We start from the raw sequence: 7,105 nt of genomic DNA on the forward strand, positions 1-7,105 counted from the left end.
ACTATACGTGACAGATACACTTTAGCCGAAATAATACAGGTTGAATACCCTAAGCTGAAGACGGTAAAACAAATGGTATTAAATTACAAAGAAAAATAATACGTGGGATTTTAAATTGCTAAGTGTATGTGATACATATTTACCGTACCCTTTCGAAACTAAGAATAAGACACTGTAATGGCATACCGGTCGCAATCTATAAACAATAACCTTTCATATATATATATATATATATAATTTGGTTTTACGCCAGGTATCCCCGAAGGGCTAAGGCGTTGCCCCTGGGTAGAGGACTTTGGACTGGAGCATGTAGCATTTTAATGACCGGATGCCCTTCCTGATGTCTACCAATGTCCCTGGGGTGGATTCGATCCTCCGACTCCTCGATCAGAGAGGAGCGCTCTAACCCACTGAGCCACGGATATATATATATATATATATATATATATATATATATATATATTCTTGATGCTGAATAAATCTGCTTAGCATTACGAGTGACTGGGCAACATATTGAGGGTAGTGAAATAACTGAATTTCATTTACATGAATTATTTAGCCTGGAGTCTTCCCTCATTATCCTGTTCATTCCGATCTTTCAATAAACTCGCGCATATATTGTGCACTGTTTCATTTAGAGATGACTGAAAAAAGAAATGTTAAATAGATAATAAAATGAGATACAAATTTACTGTCACTCCCCTCTTAAAAATGACTACTTTATCGAAATAGCTGTACGATGAAGAAAATATTGTTTTACAAGATGTCTACCATTAGTTAGGCACAAAAGTAGGAAGAGAAATGAAGGCGGCAGAACATTCCATGCTGAATTTTTCCATCTACGGTGTCTGTCTGATTTCTGAGTCTTACGCAGTCAGTAGGTACAACTCTACTGTAACTAATTAACAAAGCTTTATGCGTGTGGCTAATTATCTAAAAAGGAAAATGAAATAGCTAAATGTTGAAGACACATTAATTCCCTTTTGTCTAGGACAAGTCATGTATTTTATGTCAGCTATCACTGGGCATCTTTTTTTCTTTTCTTTTCTTTTTTTTCTTTAACCTGAGTATCATAGAAGCCTTTGTATATTGATGCTATCACCACTAATCATCCCATGGTAGTAACAATTTTTGTATTTTATTATTGTGGTAGGTGGTGGGGACCATCATCCACTCACTTGATGTAATGCTGCCTACTTCCTTAGCTTTTATCATTCTTTTTCTGTGCCTGCCATCCTCTCTTCCTATTTCTCCCATCTTTCCTGTCACTTCTTATTCCTTTTCTTTTCTTTACAGGTTTCTTTACATTGAGTGACAAGCCAAATGGTTTCCTGTAAGCCAAGAAACCATTTACAACGCTGGGTGGTAACCATATAACCAAACCATACGTGCTCCCTACGTGTCAACAAGTGGGTTGGTGAAGGGTTGGTGCCCCTCTCTGTAAAACAACTAACTCAGTGTCAAATGGCCACCCTTTGTGGGATTATGGTGTCTGGCAATTGATAGATAGATAGATGGATTTCAATAAACGTTAGGGTAAATGATTTAAGAGTGGGCCATATGAACCTTAGGTTATAAACCTTCCAGTTCAAGAAGCATATCATATAAACCTTCCAGTTCAAGAAGCATGTCTACCAATGAATGGAGGACTTGGGCATGTATTCTTGGTTAGTAAGGAGGCTACATCGCACCTCCGCCTCGGCGATTCGTTTATTTATTTATTTTTTACCCTGTTGGTTAATATAATTTTCTACCTTACTTTTGCAGAGTATGGCGATATTAGAATGATTAAAACGTCACAAACGACGATAGTAACGTATGATAAGCATAATAAGTTCCTTGGGGAGAGGTGTTAAGGAGCTTCCTTAACTGGCGAGATTATCGGCCGAGGCTCTAGAAATTATATATATATATATATATATATATATATATATATATATATATATATATATATATATATATATATATATATGTATATATATATGTATATATATATATGTATATATATATGTATATATATATATATATATATATATATATATATATATATATATATATATATATATATATATATATATATATATATATATATATATATATAATTATTATTATTATTATTTCTTTCATTTTGCTATTTCGGATGATTCTTTTCAGCTTAGTGGAGATTTTTCTTGCTGGAATGATTAGATAAACATTTCATATACCCTTTGCTATTAGACTGATTACTTTCATTGTATTCACTAGTCTGGGAGCAGCAAGAGTAAGCACGTACTATTGCCAAGGAAAGTCCTGTCATCTCTCTCTTGCTTTTCTGCCTATGGTGTTTGAAAATTAATCTCTTGAACCCGAAGCACATGCCACAGATGACACTGATCTATGGACAAGTAATTAGTGTCAGTTACTGTAGAATCACGAGACGGATTTTCAAAGACCAAGGAGAGAGAAGTTGGAGAGGCAGTGGGAATCTAGTTGCCTAGTGTGCAAAAATTACCAGATGCAAGAGTTTCAGTTTCTTTGGTTAAACGCCGGCATCGTGGCATGGTGTAGTGTGGCATAGCTAAAATAGCTTAATTCTACGGGAATGGAGCTCCTCGTATCCGAAAAATGTCGGTGAAAGACAGACGGAGAAGGCAAAATTTAGAGATGCCCTTACTTCTAAAAATAAATGATGAAAATGAACTTTTATGTTTGAAGAAGCATACCCTGAGCTGAATAATACATTTGGCTTTGTGTCGCAGAAAAACTCATTAATGAAAGTGAATTAACTATGTTTAAGTGAATTAAATCATGCAATAGTTAAATGTAAAATGCGTAGTGGGGGTGAGAGGGTAGTAGCCTATTAACCCCACCGTGGCCGAGCTTCAGTAATTTGTTGGGACCCACTGGCCAACCCCGGGGCCGATTTCTCAGGTTTCGAAAATCGATTTTTTTTTCCCTTGTTCAATTGAAGAAAAACGTCATACACACCTTGCAGTGCAGTTTTGAGCTTCCTAGACCCATCCTGTATTGCCGTGACGCAACATTGCAGTGCTGTTTGTGTGATTTTACCAAAAACATCGTCACTGATGCTGATGCGGTGTGAAATGACTCGATAAGAGTATTTTGAAATGTTTTAGTACACAATGCGCTAGGTTTGAATATATATATATATATATATATATATATATATATATATATATATATATATATGTCACTAATTCACTCGAGCGATTTTATATAAATTCGTGACCTTGTACTTTAATGAGAAAACCACGTGCTCCAGTGGATTTCCCACATGGGCATCACTCAGTTCAACTACCCTCGTATGCACTTCGACTGAGATAGTTTTTCAGAACATTTGTCACTGCTTCAAAAGTCTGTTCTTATGCACGACATTAGTGCCTCCACTGAGTGATTTTACACTATTCTATATCGTTCGCCCTTTTTCTGTTGGCCGTTGAAGTTAGGCCACGCCCACTTCCGGCAAACGTGTCCATTTCTCACGCCTCTGTACCAAGTGTGGCAGTTGGAGAGGGACCTTCGTAAAGGATAGGTGTGCGCCGCAGCGAGGATTCCCGGGGATTCGACTACTCCCGAGCTGTGGGCCTTTTAGCTCGGTGACGTCACTCCCATCCACTCACTAGAGTTAGCAGTTATTGATGGTCGGCCGAGGGTGAGAAGGATAGTGCGTGTCTCGAGCTGTGGGTCGTCTGTGATTCCCGGAGATCGCCCATCTCTCCGTTGGCAGCCCAGGGAGTGTGGTCGTAGCTGCGGAGGAGCAGACAGGAAGATCGTCTTGCAGTGTCTTAGTGACGACTCCGATCTGCAGCCCCGTGACTCCACATCTCCAATTATCAGTATCTTTTTCCCTGTTTTCTAGGCTTAAGATCATTAGCTAGACTGACTGATTGAGAGAGTGAATTTGCTTTGAGATTCCTGTAACGTAAATTTATTTTCTTGTAATTAATAAATTTACAGTTCTCTTTGAGCTCAATTAAATGTAACAATCTTGGTTGATTTCTCCACACTGAGCTTACTTTAGTTTGCTACTCCCAGTTAGCACAAACTTCTTATGTTAGTCATGACTGATAGTTAAGCCAGTTCTTGTATCAAATTTAAATCCGCTGTGCCAGCCAGGAGTTTGCACCAGCAAGAACCTATGTCTTTATTATTATTATTAATGATTGTCAGGGGGTAAGGACACTTTCTCAGAGGCCAACAGTACTAACAATACAGCATTCGTGAATGCTTAGTCTCCGCTGTGTACTGTTGAGAAAGTTTATAAAATTCTCGTCTTCAGAGAATCGGCGAAGTAACACTCATAGCCCAGCTCCCGTCCCGTCGACACCTCCAGTCCAGTCCGTGGCGGGACCAGCCCCATTAGCATCACCGAGGAGAGTTGGCCTGTCCTTTCCACCTGGAGGGCGACCTAGGACCTGCCTGTCAGGAGGTCGAGAGCAGTTTCCTCCCTCCGCCTACCTGGACCAGGGCCTGCCCTCCTTGCGACCGTGTCCTCCTTGGTCTTCATTTGCTGTGGGGCTGGGCGAGTCCTTACGGCCCTTTTCCACCAAGGGCAAGGGGGTTGAGGGCAGCAGCGGTGCGTTTTCCACCTGCAGTTCTTCGTCGGCGCCTTCTACTCGGCTCCGCGCCTCTGCCCACCTCTGCACGTCCCGCCCTGCCCTCCTCGACCATCAGCTGTGCTTGTCTGCCCTTCTCTCGGCCCTTCACTGCCTTTGCTGCCTTTCCCTGCCTGCCATCGTCGGTCCAGCTATGCTCTCACTTGGAGGACTTTTCCTGCCTTTTTCCCTGACGGGCTCTCTTGTTTGCCCGTTCCCCACCAGAGCTGTGGGGAAAATATTCCAACAACAACAACGGCGAAGTAAGTCAGCATAAAGTAAAACCTACTTTATTCATAATTCGATAGCCCTCGTGTCAGTGGCGATCCACTGACACACACATACACATACACACACACACACACACACACACACATATATATATATATATATATATATATATATATATATATATTAGTCATTGATAACCATTAAATTGATTATTTACATTTAATCTTTGAAACCCCCCGTGACATTTGGCGACAACATTCCAGGATATAACTCCTAGCTAAGTTGGTAGCAATCTCATGCTAGGATAACTCCTAACTTTAAAGCAAAGTTATTAACGTAGTAGTAATAAACTCACTCACTCACAGCTAGTTATTAGTTATAATTACTAAAGGTTATAGGCACTAGCTTACTTGTATTTACCGTTAGCTTAGCAGGTCAATTTCTGCTTCATTAACCCATAGAGTACCTAAACTCGATTTTAGTATTTTACTCTTGGTAACGCCAGACGATTTTATCCGCCACTGGGAAACCGCCGGTACCCAAAGGGTTAATTATTGAGTCTCCCCAGTCAGTTGGTGGATTTCTTTTTCTTGTTTACCAGTTTTACCAGATAAAACTGGACACCATCAGCCTGTACATATATCCTTAAATTAGAATTATTAACATTCGACTGGGAAATTGCACAGTTCGAACGTTAGTTTTAGTTCACTCAGACTGAGTTAGTCCCAAGGCTTTTAACCTGTCCATGCAGGAAGCCAAGGGTATGGGGTTTAATGATCCCCAGGAAAGTGAGATTGTCTCCTGCACGTATTCGGGTAGCATCTCCTTTCAATAAAGGTTCAGCAGTGGCAGTTGTTATACCAGAACCTTTGACCTAGTCATAAGTAACATTAGTTTAAGTTCACTCAGTCTGAGATAGTCCCATAGCTAACAGGAAGCCAAGGGTACGGGGTTTAATGATCCCTTGGAAAGTGAGATTGTCTCTTGCACGTATTCTGGTAGCATCTCCTTTCTAAGCAGGTTCAACAGTGGCAGTTGTTATGCCAGAACCTCTGACCTAATTATAGGTCATATACCAGGTGCTAAGCATAGTTGCACGGTGGTTGTAGTCAGGACGTTGTCTAAGAGCAACAGTCTGACGTTTGTTTGACCTAAGTATAAGGGAATGTTAGTGGTGCTAAGCATAATTGCACCCTAATCTTAGTCAGGATGTTGTCTAAGAGCAACAGTCTGACGTTTGTTTGACCTAATTATAGGGAATGTTAGTGGTGCTAAGCATAGTTGCACCCTAATCTCAGTCAGGATGTTGTCTAAGAGCAACAATCTGACGTTTGTTTGACCTAATTATAAGGAAATGTTAGTGATGCTAAGCATAGTTGCACCCTAATCTTAGTTACGATGCTGTCTAAGAGCAACAGTCTGACGTTTGTTTGACCTAATAATAGGGAATGTTAGTGGTGCTAAGCACAGTTGCACCGCACTTTTACTCAAGATGATGTCCAAGAGCAAGTCTGACCCCACACTTGCCATAGTGCGTAAGACACTTGAGGGTAATGTAATTAAGTATTCACGTGAAGGTCAAGCCAGGTTCCTTCGTAAACAAGGACGGCTGTGCCGTGAGTCACAAACATCTCAGGGCGAGGTTCGACCGCAGTTTGTCGTTCCCGCAAATTATCGCCGAACTGTGTTTCAATTGGGTCACTGTTCAGTGATGGGAGGTCACATGGGCAAAAAGAAAACCCTTGGCCATATCCACGCTGACTTTTTCTGGCCAGGAATGGGACAAGAAGATTACTTTGTGCGTTCCTGCAATGTGTGTCAATGTACCACTAATCAGAGACATGTCCTTCCTGTGCCATGTGAATCCACACCCATAATCTCAGAGTCAGTTGAGAGAGAGGGAAGTGGTAATGTGGGTGCAGACCTGACGTCTCGCCCGTTGGCCCCACAGGACTCATTATGTCCACGGCCTGTACATACACATGTATCGTAGGTTAAGGGGGAAGTTCGAGAACCCAGCAGAGATAATCCGAGGCTGTGTTTGAATTACCTTGTGGTGTCTCGAGCCGTGGGCCTCTCTGAGGATTCCCGGAGAGTGCACATTATCCACACGAGTGTTCACACCCACGGTGGGTGTTAAAATGTGACCTGCCCGAGATTGCGTAGGGATTCTCAGCTTGCCGTTGTTAATCGTAAGTGCAGAGTAGGGTTTAACCAGTAAACTGGGTCCTTTGGCTTAGAAAATTGCAGCGTCTGATGTCCTGCACAGGTGCCCAGTC

This window comes from Coenobita brevimanus, chromosome 68, assembly GCF_032717465.1.
Source record: "Coenobita brevimanus isolate Jiangsu-jjx chromosome 68, ASM3271746v2, whole genome shotgun sequence".
NCBI lineage: Eukaryota > Metazoa > Arthropoda > Malacostraca > Decapoda > Coenobitidae > Coenobita > Coenobita brevimanus.